Source organism: Pseudophryne corroboree, chromosome 3, assembly GCF_028390025.1.
Source record: "Pseudophryne corroboree isolate aPseCor3 chromosome 3, aPseCor3.hap2, whole genome shotgun sequence".
NCBI classification, from domain to species: domain Eukaryota; kingdom Metazoa; phylum Chordata; class Amphibia; order Anura; family Myobatrachidae; genus Pseudophryne; species Pseudophryne corroboree.
Window position 1 is genome coordinate 593,504,837 of NC_086446.1, and position 12,501 is coordinate 593,517,337.

Below are 12,501 nucleotides of genomic sequence, written 5' to 3' on the forward strand. Positions count from 1 at the left end.
ACCTGCCGCTCTGTATTGTAATCTAAACCCTGTCACCCGCTCCCCTCTTCCACGATACTCTGTTGAAGCTCCACAGGGCACAGGAGCAGGGTAATACTGGAGGGATATAAGAACTGCCCCCCTCCCCTTTTCCCCAGTGTGTATAATAACTGCCCCCTCCTCCCTTCCCCTGTGTGTATAACTGCCTCCCCCCCACCCCCCTTCCCCTGTGTGTAATAACTTCCCCCCTTCCCCTGTGTGAGTATAACTGCCTCCCCCCCACTCCCCTTCCCCTGTGTGTGTAATAATAACTTTCCCCCTTCCCCTGTGTGAGTATAACTGCCTCCCCCCCACCCCCCTTCCCCTGTGTGTGTAATAACTTCCCCCCTTCCCCTGTGTGTGTAATAACTTCCCCCCTTCCCCTGTGTGTGTAATAACTTCCCCCCTTCCCGTGTGTGTAATAACTTCACCCCTTCCCCTGTGTGTGTAATAACTTCCCCCCTTCCCCTGTGTGAGTATAACTGCCTCCCCCCCACCCCCCTTCCCTTGTGTGTGTAATAACTTCCCCCCTTCCCCTGTGTGTGTAATAACTTCCCCCCTTCCCCTGTATGTATAACTGCCTCCCCCCCACCCCCCTTCCCCTGTGTGTGTAATAACTTCCCCCCTTCCCCTGTGTGTGTAATAACTTCCCCCCTTCCCCTGTGTGTATAACTGCCTCCCCCCCCACCCCCCTTCCCCTGTGTGTGTAATAACTTCCCCCCTTCCCCTGTGCTCTGCCTGGTGGAATGTGTATAATGCAGTGATTGCAAAATACGTGCTATGGCGCGTTTTTACGTGCTACAAGCAGAGGGGGACTGTTTTTTTTTAAATGAGCGGGTCCTGTAGGACGCGCTGTCTCTAACTGACCAGTGCGTCTCTGCCAATACCGTTCTTCAGTGCCTCTCTCGCCATTAAATCGCCGCCGGCAGTTTCTCCCTGTCCAATCGCGCTGTCCGCAGCTTCTCCCTGTCCAATCGCGCTGCCCGCAGCTTCTCCCTGTCCAATCGCGCTGCCCGCAGCTTCTCCCCATCCAATCGCGCTGCCGGCAATGTCTCCCCATTCACGTGCGGCTGAGACGTGACGTCCCTCCTCCCTGTCCGCCAGCGTACTCGCCGTTCTGCTCCAAACTACAGTAAGAAGCAGCTGCGAGCAGGCGCCGGGGTGGGCTGTGTTATGACACACAGTGGCTGCTCACTAGCCAGCGCAGCGCAATCATTGAGGAAGCCTGTGTCTCTCTGGCTGCATACGGCTGCACTCCCTGGGGGATTAAGTAAGTTATACTTATAATCAACTAACATAGGGAGCGTATGTGTGTGGGAGGGAAGAGAGTGTCGGCAGCTAATGATGCAGATATGGAGGATGGGGCAGTGCCCATCATACACTCTGCCCATACCTCCTCAGTGTCCATTATAAACACACCAAATTCTTCCACTGTGGGCAACATACACCCCCCACACATACCCACAAAGTGACCATCACATGCACACCCACAGTGGCCATTATATACTGCTCTACCTGGCGCAATGTGTATAACGTGCTCTACCTGGCGTAATGTATATAACGTTCTCTACCTGTCGCAATGTGTGTAACGTTCTCTACCTGTCGCAATGTGTATAACATGCTCTGCCTGGCGCAAAGTGTATAATGTACTCTGCCTAGCGCAATGTGTATAACATGCTCTGCCTGGCGCAATGTGTATAACGTGCTCTGCCTGGCGCAATGTGTATAACGTGCTCTGCCTGGCGCAATGTGTATAACGTGCTCTGCCTGGCGCAATGTATATAGGTGGTTCTACCTGATGCAATGAGTATAATGTGCTCTACCTGGCTCAGTGTGTATATAGGTGCTTCTACCTGGTGCAATGTGTATATATAATGTGCTCTGCCTGGCGCAAAGTGTATAATGTACTCTACCTGGTGCAATGTGTATAATGTGCTCTGCCTGGCTCAGTGTGTATAGGCGGTTCTACCTGGTGCAATGTGTATAATGTGCTCTAACTGGTGCAATGTGTATTAATGTGCTCTACCTGGCGCAGTGTGTATAGGTGGTTCTACATGGTGTAATGTGTATAAGCGGCGCTACTCTGTGGTGTAATGTGAATTGGTACTATTATGTGGCCAAGCCCCTTCCCCACAAAGCCAGACCCTTACATTTTTTATGCGCGCCTTCGGCGCGCACTGTCCATACTTTCCAATATGGGAGGGGGACCACCAATTCACTTTCTGCCAAAGGGCAACAAAATGTCTAGGTACAGCTCTGGAGCAGTGTTCTGTATACTACACAGCCCAGCAGCACTGTCACCCCCTTCTTCCCCTTGCAACACTTTTGTAGTGTCCAAATCAAGTTGTGGGGTTTCATATTTGAATCATTAATAAGATTAATAATAACCTTCATTCCGATGGGACCCAGAATAGGACAGGTAGGACCCCAATTTTTAAAAGTGAGGGGTCCCTGGGACCCACTTTTTTTTAGGCTCAGCGCGATCACTGTACCTTGTTGAATTTATATGCACCTACTGGATCTAATAATCTCTTTTTTGCAGATGTCCTTCAGAGAGTTTTATCCTGGGGCGGCCAAAATTTAATCCTAGGGGGAGATTTCAACATGGTCGTTGATCCGTCCATGGATAGGTCAGGGGTGAGTACGAAGAGACCCGGACCCTCCTCTACTCTTCTCTCTTTGTTCTCAACTTACTTTACTAGACCCTTGGCGTATACATCACCCCCTTCAACGAGATTACTCTTTTTACTCACACCCACACTCCACTCACACTCGCATCGATTACCTCTTTTTATCTAAACATCTTTTTTTGAAGTCTCCCACACCTCAATTAAGGATATTATTATATCGGACCACGCCCCCGTAACCTTGTCCCTACATTTGGCCCTGCCCCAGAGTATATCCAAATGTTGGAGATTCCCAGCATATCTCTTGCACTCTGAGGATTTCTTATTACATTTTAGACACACCTTGCATAATTATATTACTGATAACCTGGATCAGGAATCTGACACTCCGCTTTTTTGGGGGGCCTCTAAGGCGGTCCTTCGAGGCCATATCATTTCCTATATTAATTCTAAGCGTAAGAAATTAAACACAAAATTGCAGGAACTTAGTGCAGCTCTTACACTTGCTTATCGCACCTACAAACTATCGCATTGATAGCCCTACTCATAGAGAAACGTACCTCATGGCAAAACAAATTTATGATACCTTTCTCACTGAACAGGCCCAGATCAGCTATGACTATGGCAGGAATAGGTTTCATAGGTGGGGGAATAAGTCCGGTAAGCTCATGGCCAACTTGGTTAGGGGGCCCCGGAACAAAACGTGGGTTGATTCGTTGCACAGTTCTGGAATTGTTCTTTCTGATCCCACTGACATATGCTCGGCTTTCATGCGTTTCTACAAGTCCTTATATACTGCAGATATTGACAAAGCGACTGATGGTCAATTATTCCTGGATGAGGCGCAGTTGCCGCGGCTTGTGTCGGAGGAAAGAGACTTGTTAGACGCTCCTATAACTGATGACGAGGTTCGAGCCACTATTAAGTCCCTCCCCAATGGGAAAAGTCCTGGCCCTGACGGCTTTAGTGCCGAATTCTATAAGATGCTGGACGCTGATGTCATCCCTATATTAACGTGATTATACAATCATATCCTTACAACAGGGGAGACTCCCCTTCGTTATAACGAAGCAAAGCTCATCGTGCTTGCAAAACCTGGTAAAGATCCTACCCAGGTAGGATCATACCGCCCCATCTCACTCCTTAATCAGAACACACGTGAATTCTGACATGCAAGGGGTACCCTATAAAACTGCTATACTGGGATTTATCACGTATCAAATCTACACTTTCCAGACAGACTCTCATCAGTGATTCCGGGGTATTCACACCACAGAGCTAAGGCTCAGCTGTGTACTCTTAACCCTGTCCATCCACCTTGTACTTCCTTCAATCTGGAGATCGTGACTTCAGTCTATTATTCCCAGCAGTCCTAATCTATTCCAGATTACTTTGCTAGGTGAACTCTCATCAGTGGTCCCAGAGGAGTGGTAAAATTACATATATCTACTACCATACCACACTGTAAATGCCCAATACCGTCCGATCCTGGAAGCTAAGCAGTGGTGGGCTTGGTTAGTACCTGGATGGGAGACCTCCTGGGAAAACCAAGTGTTGTAGAAGTCTGGGTAACCTAAATATTCTGTGCCTAACAATGACAGCAGAATCACGACTTCTCTTCCTTCATACTAAAATAAAGTACACATCCAACGGTGCTTGGGTTTTTCCTACACCAGCTGGATTTTTTCAGCACTTCATCTTTCCTGACTCTCATTACCCTTTTCCTTGTCCTCTGGTTTAATAAATTCAGTCCAACGATATAAAGATTTTGAGAGCAATTTCCCCTGATACCTTGCGTAAACCTAACATTTATTGAGCCAGTGTGGGTTTCAATATACCAATTAACTCTTTATCTTGATCGGGCTACGTGATCATGATATTATTACATCATACCTATCTAGGTTATATTGTTTGGTCTCAAACACATGTATGGACCACTGACCTTCTGCTTTTACTACGTGCATTGTTTGTCTCCCCTTTTTTCATTTTTTGCATTTGGATACACCAAATATATATTAAGCTACCAAAAAAAAGTTATGTTTTAATACTTGGCATATAGAACAATTTTACCTACTGACTCTGGGTGCACCATCAAACAGACAATATTAGGGTATTTATCCAATCATATTGTCAGTTTTGGTTTACTATTAACTATTAAATTATTAGTTGCAATACACTGGCTGGTGCGGAATCACACTCGTCCTCTGAAACTGTATAACCTTACTTGCCTACATTTAGGATTTCTTCTCCGGAAGATGCCCAGAAAGAAAATGCAGTTGGGAATGATGTGGTGGGATGGGTCGAGGGAGGCCAATCCTGGGCCATTTTTTTCAATCCCGGGTATTGGGATTGAAAAATGGTCAATCCCGGGATTCCCAGGATTGGCGTTTCCCTGTGTGGCGCCCCACACAAAACTCTTACCATACACCGGGTTTGGGCGGGTGGGACACATCTTCTCTCTCCCAGCAGCATAGGACGGCACAGCGTGACCTTTCGCTGCACATCACGCTGCGCTGGGGAGCTGCTAGGAGGAAGCCGGGCAGCGTCTGAGCGTCATGAGGAAGCTCAGCGCTGATCACTCAATCCCCGGGATTGGAGCTTCCATTCCCGGGATTGAATGCCCGGACATTTTTAGGCCTAAATCCCGGGATTGGCCTCCCTAGGTGGGACTAACAGCATCACTAGGCCCCACCCCCTCACGGAGAAAATGCAGCGATTGTACTATATTTGCCTAGGAGCTGGTCTAAAATTGCTCAATTAGCATCATCATAGAATCATGTAATTAGGCCCCGCCCCTTCCAAAGTGACAGCGGAATCACTATATTTATTCATACATTCTGCATACTTCACTAGGAAGTGGACGGAATGCAGAAGGGGTGCCCACTCTTCCGGGGGTGCGGGGTACTATTCGAAAAATTGGGTGTCTCTTGCAGTATCTGGGAGAGTAGGCAACCCGGTGTATACTGTAAATACCCACTTTTAATATAAAGAAAGCTCTGCCTATAATGACTGTATGGTCCATCCCAGTTTTGTTCACAGCCATAGGCAGAGCACATACAAATCACCCAGACAGGTAGCACTTAACATTTTTTGTTGTTGTCCAAACTAGACCACAGTGATAAGCTTTACAATATCTAACACATACTAATAAAGATACAAGCTAATAATACCACACTGCATCTACATAAAGAACACATTCTTATTATAACATCAACACTACATATTCAGAAGACACTAATTGGATAAGACAATTAATAGCTGGGGACATTCAGCAGAGAAAACATGGTCTGATTGCATTCTAAGATGTACTGAAAATTATGGATCTGGATGTTTTGTTAGCTCACTATTTAAACACCCTGTAAGAAACGATCAGACATTTCTATTTTTTTTTAGAAGTTAATTGAAAAATTGCAGATGAAAGGCGAGGCATTGAATGGAACATAGCTGGATGAATAAAAGGCTTAGGCTGACAAATCAAATCCTGCTAACGGCTGGGAAAACACTTTCTATGGTTTAAGACAGAAATAAGAAATACGTGGCTTTCGACATGTTGTTGCAGGTTGCCTAAATCAGATTTAGTAGGAAAAGAACCACTAGCTCCGAATGATTGAATTAACCTTTTTTGGAAGATATGACCTTTCAAAGCATAAAAACATATACAGAACGTGGATAAGCCCAACAAATTGCTGTCAAGGATTTCGAAGAAAGCTCCCAACTTTGTTTGATATCGACCTGCAATATAATTGGACCTCAGACAATGACCGGTATCTATAAAGCAAACTTCTCTGTGAAAAAAAACACCCAAACCACCTGTCAATCCAAGTGCATTGATGTTTTGCCACAAGTCAGTAATGCGAACAATGCAGACTCTCTACTGTATATCGGTCAGTCTTCTTATAATGCGGACTGGATGCAAAGAAACATGCACCAGGTAATTTATCCGGCATTTATCCCATGTCCTGGTTGTATCTACTGCATTTCTTTAATCTGTAACCAGGGTGGTATTCAGTATGTCGGCTGTTGGGATCCCGGCGCTCAGGATAACGGCGCCGGAATCCCGACACCCGGCATACCAACAACTATTCTCCCTTCCTCTTGGGGGTCTACGACCCCCCTGGAGAGAGAATAAGTAGTGTGGCGTGCGTAGCGTGCCACCATGCCCGCAGCGTGGCAAGCGCAGCGAGCCCGAAAGGGGCTCATTTACGCTTCCCCAGCTGTCAGCATGCCGTCACATTGTCATTATTAGAGGGAATAAGCAAAGGTCTGCAGTTACATATCATTGATCATACATACAGAGGTGTATCTGCAGAGCAGGCCCTAGGCATAGGCAAACTAGACAAATGCCTGGGGCATAAGCAGCTTCTGCTGATTAAAATGATATGCAGCATGCCTATATTCTGTGTGTGACTTTGGCTGTATCTGCATACGAAATGCTACGTTACAGTGTATTCTTGGAAATCACTGTAACGTAGCATTTTGTATGCAGATACAGCCACAGTCACACACAGAATATAGGCATGCTGCATATCATTTTAATTAGCAGAAGCAGCTTGTGCATCCTAGCCACATATACAAATAAGATGCTTTTTCATCAAAAAGGCGCCCGACGTTAGCAGAGCTGCCAGAGAGGCATCTCCTGCTGCATGGCGTATTGAGGCAAGATGTATGAGAACACATCTGTATCCAAGCAGAAGCAGAGGTCACGGTGTTAGCGGCCATGTGAGTGCTGTGTGTGGGAGGGTTGGTTGTGCAATAGTGATCGGCATATGTGTAAAGGGCATTACGTAAGTCATGTGTATAAATGCATTAATAATGTGCGGTATATGTGTAAGGGGCACTGTGTGTGTCATTATGTGTATAAGTGCATTAATAATGTGCAGCGTATGTGAAAGGGACATTGTGTGTGTAATTATGTGTATAAGGGCATTAATAATGTGTAGCCTATGTGTAAGGGACATTATGTGTATAAGGGCATTAATAAAGGTTGGCATATGTGAAGGGGCATTACTGTGTGCTATTATGTGTATAAATCCATTACTAATGAGTGGCATTATGTGTATAAGGTGCTCTACTGTGTGGTGTAACGTATAGAAAGGGCACTACTGTGTGGTCTAATGTGAATAAAGATCAATATCGTGATATGTAATGTGAATAAGGGGCACTACTGTGAGGAGTAACGTATATAAGGTAAAGTGGTACTACTGTGTGATGTAACGTGAATTAGGGACACTATCGCATGATAAAATGTAAATAAAGTTACACTACTGTGTTGCGTAATTTGAATTGGGGGTACTATTGTGTGGCCATGCCCCTTCCCAGCAAGAACACATCCCTTTTTGGGCTGTGCGCTGAATGTGCGCACTGTTCCTATTTAAAATATAGGGGGTAGGAACACCAAAATTAAAACTGCTATGGGTGAGGGGTGATGGTGCTGGGAATGGCGTGCAGGGTCAGAGGCGGAACTAGTGGTGGTGCTAGGGGGCACCAGCCAAAATCTTGCCTAGGGCATCATATTGGTTAGGGCCAGCTCTGTGTATCTGCCATAAGAAGTTCCTCAACATCCAGAGGGTTGTTAGCACTGATTATGTGTATCAATCCATTTAATAGTTTATTTACATCGATCATTTTAATATTCATTTATGCAGTTGATTTTCTTTTACTCCAATATTACCTCTATATCATATTAATCATTGTAGCCTACATTAGTTTCTTTGATCCCACACTACCTGCAAACTGCAGAAAGGGGGTATTGAAATAGTGCGTTTTTTTCGACTGGTTAAAAAAACGGCACTAATTTGACACAGGGTATTCAAATGCGGGCGTTTTCGCTCATGCCATTTCACAGTTTTTTTGTCGAATTGGCATGGGCGAAAATTGCGCCAAAAATGGGTGAAAATGCCTGCAAAATTGGCAAAAAAAAGTGTATCGGCGATGAATTCGCCGATAAACGTGGTTTTCGCGTGCCGGGATTTTTTAACCAGTTGAAAAAATGGCACAGGCACTGAATAGGTTGAAAGTAAATTTGATTTAAAAACTGACTAAAAGTACAGTTTTTTCGATTGGTCGAAAAAAACCGGGACAAATTGAATACTCCCCATAATATGTTATAGTAGGCATTCAGTGGAGGTACTGATTTCATATACGTCACAATTGGCAGATAATACACCATTTATAATTGTTGGTCTTGTGTAATCAGATTTCTGTGTCTAAAGGGCACATCAGCATCTGAAACTCATCGTCATCTTTTCAAAGTGTACGGTGATAACAGCATGTCACGGAAACAGGTTTGGGTTTGGTGCCCTGCCTTTGATAATGGCAGGACATATATTCAAGATGAGCAGCGATCCGGCTGTCCAAGCACATCCTCCGTACAGCCCTGACCTGGCTTAGAGTGATTTTCATCTCTTTGGACCATTGACAAAGCACCTGGGTGGAATGCGATTAACAACAGACGGTGGAGTTAAGCAAGCCGTCATGTCCTGGCTTCAGGCACTTGACATTGATTTCTTCTATGCTGTGATAGATAGCTTGGTGTACATTTGGAACAATTGCTTAGACAAGTATGGGGACTATGTGGAAAAATAATATGTTTTCAAGAACATACTATTGATTGTATATATATATATATATATATATATATATATATATATTGTATATAGATCAGCAGCACTCCGTCTAGAATAACAATAAAGTCAATAAGGCGGTGCCCTCCAAGTAACTACACACACACACACACACGTTGAATAAATTTACGCAATAAGAGGTCTTGTCACCTTATATATTGGACCACCCTCGTACATTGGTCTCTGGTTTACACCTTCAAAACTCTGGACACAAGCACACCTGAGAATAGCACACGCACTTGCACTACTGCTTTCAAACTATTTTCATGTGCTCCATTCCATACCCCCAGTGGGCCCTATATCATCCAGTCTAAAGCCTCATACACACTAGATGAGAAATTTAACGATCTTGCTCAATAGGGACGATCTGAGTGAGATCTTTTACAATCTCGCCCATTGTGTACACTCAATGTCGTTAACAATGTGCGCTCCCGCGCATCGTTAACGTCCCCCTCCCTTGTCTGAACATGTACAGACGAGGGAGGTCCTCGTTAACGACAGCCATGCCGTCAGCAAGTGTGTATGCACTTAACGATACCGGAACCCCGCCAATATCGGCGTCGGCGGGGATCTCCTAGAGTGTACTGAGCTTAACACTGCACCAGACTAAATATGCTGACTACACCCCCTATGCAGTCACACTTCAGAACTGGGGAGGCGCATCGGTGCTTGCTCTGGACATCATAGTTCCTCACTACACCTGGACACAGCAGCAACTGAATGTAACCTACACTGAAAAGATGTTGAATTTTTGTTCCAATACACTACTTTATACATAACCAGTCCTTTTATAGTTTTAGTCTAAACAAAACAGCTCCCAGTGCAGTCCTTCAGTTCTGCTAATAAATTTCATATAGCTGCAAATGTGCACATTGAAAATAATGCAGCAGCAAAAATTGCACATAAGGCAACAATCATTTTGAGCATTCTGGACCTTTACTTCCCCTTTAACGATCACAATTCCAACTGGCAGTCCCATGATTTTAACAGTGAATAGGCAAAAAAAAAATGACTACAATAAAATATCAAAACTATTTGCAAAAACTCCTTTCTTCATATAGACTAATGCACAATTAAAAGCAATCCAAGCTCAATGAGCAGTAAATTCTAAGTGCCAGATTCTTGCTGCAAACATTGTCATTTTATCATGCACAGCGAGTTTAATGCTTATAAGTAAGAAATTCCTCGGTATGGCAGTACAGTATGTTATTGCACACAATCCCAACAGACACATTTCCAAAGGAAATGATCTAACTGGAAGTGTCAGAAAATAGTAGGTGCCTGCAGAACACAAATGTATCAAAGCTAGTCAAAATGGCGATATTTGAGTCAATGCTCTGGAGAATAATACCTCTAGACTGAGAATAAGGGTAGTAGAATTCTTTTGTGAGGCTCTAGCTGTAGTAAAACAAGTAAATATAATACACAGAACAGAGCACAGAAAAGGTTCTCTTTCAGATGAAGGCAACAGGCGTTGCCAAGCATATCTGGTGTAGCTGCTAATCTATTGTCTTCATAGGACCATCTATATCATCCTCACTATTAACATCACTCATTTCAATCAATTGTTCCATTTTATCTCCCCTTGTGACTCCACACCAACCTTATTTGCTGATGGCTCCTGCAAAGGTATCAATCCAGCTGTCCACATGCTATTAATTTCTATTATTATATATGTCAAAATGGTTATGTACCCTGCGGATGTGTCCTATTGTTGGGAAGGAACTAGACAGAAGGTTCAGTAACATTTAAACCCAAAAATTACTTTTTGATGTATGAAGCCTGAAAGCGAGCGAGATTATAGTATTCCAGCACAGCTCTGTTAAAAGGTCAACTTTAGCATAAAAAGGTATTTTTTAAAGCAATTGAAGCTACATTCGTATTAAATTCTGACATTGGAATTGGTTCTTCAATTTCCAGTTGCTTGTAGTGTAAATGGGTTATTTATCTCGCATTCAATTCCTCTTCTCACTAGAACCCCTTTTCCACTAGCTCAAAAAACACGGGTAAATGCACAAGGGCACGCATTTACCTGTGTTTTTTTGCTAGTGGAAAAGTGTCCCACTGCAAAAACCAGGATCAAGTGATCCGGGAATCCTACCCGGGTAGCTTACCGAGTTGAACACGAGTTCAACCCGGTAAGCTGTGCAATGTAAATGGAAGCCGCTCCCGTTCAGAGTGTATGAAAGGCGGCGCTGGGAGATCATGTGATCTCCCAGCGCCGCCCCTGCCGCGTCGCCAGCAGCTTCACCAACCCGGCAATATGCCGGGTTGGTGAGTGCAGTGGGAAAGGGGGCTGAGCAAGGGCCGCAGCCAGGTAGCACACGTGTCAGGCTCCCGGGTGCGACACGTGCTTCTAGGTAGAAAAGGGGTATAAGTAAAGAGGTGGCTGAATCAGGTGTATCAAAATGAACCATTCTGCCTGGGTCCATTGCAGTATTTGGCTTTCCCCCCGGGTGGTCAAAGCAGTTGAGGGGAAAATCACCATGTGGACATGCGGCACACACCGGCAGCAGTATGGAGCCAGCCGATGTGTGAATATTTCGTTGGAAGGGAAAACCTTGGGCGGGCACAGTTTCTTTACAGGGGCCAAGAGAGGTGGTACAGAGGGAGGCGGGCCGACTATCATAAAACATACATGGGTAAATGTATGAACTGGCGATATGGGTGTGAAGCAGTATCAGCGCTTGTTATGTGCGCTATACCACTCCCCCCCCCCCCCATGCGTGACGACAGTGGTACCGGCTCAGTGACAGGGGCACTAAGCATCCTGTATGTCCAGGGATACCATATAGTCCTTGGGCTCTATAGCCAGTACAATAGAGCGCAGAGTTTCCATACGGAATTTGGATACCCTCACAAATTTGTTCAAAGATTTGAGGTTGAGTAAAGGCCGGGAGGATCCATTGGGTTTCGGGACTAGAAACAGGGTCGAATAGTAACCCCTGCCTCTTTGAGTCAGAGGTACCGGCACAATCACTCCAGTATCTAGAAGAGATGGTACAACCAAGTGTAAAGTTTGTGCTTTCAGCGGATCCGAAGGGATAACCGTCGAGCAGAACCTTTGAGGGGGGCGTCTCTTGAAAGAAATTGCGTACCTGTGAGAGATAACTTCCCGCACCCAAGCATCTGAAGTGGCCCTTAACCAGACCTGGGCGAACTGCAGAAGTCGGCCTCCCACCGTGGGGTCCCCCAGGGGGAGGCCCGCCCCGTCATGCTGCAGGCTTATCCTG

At 45.1% G+C, this 12,501-nt stretch overlaps 1 protein-coding gene and 1 pseudogene across 3 annotated transcripts in view; one reads left to right on the forward strand and one right to left on the reverse strand.

Moving 5' to 3' along the window:
• ASCC1 (activating signal cointegrator 1 complex subunit 1) overlaps nucleotides 1–12,501 on the reverse strand; it is a 729,419-nt gene that overhangs the window by 257,142 nt on the left and 459,776 nt on the right. The window lies entirely within an intron of this gene.
• Nucleotides 4,090–4,208, forward strand: LOC134893451 (5S ribosomal RNA; annotated as a pseudogene).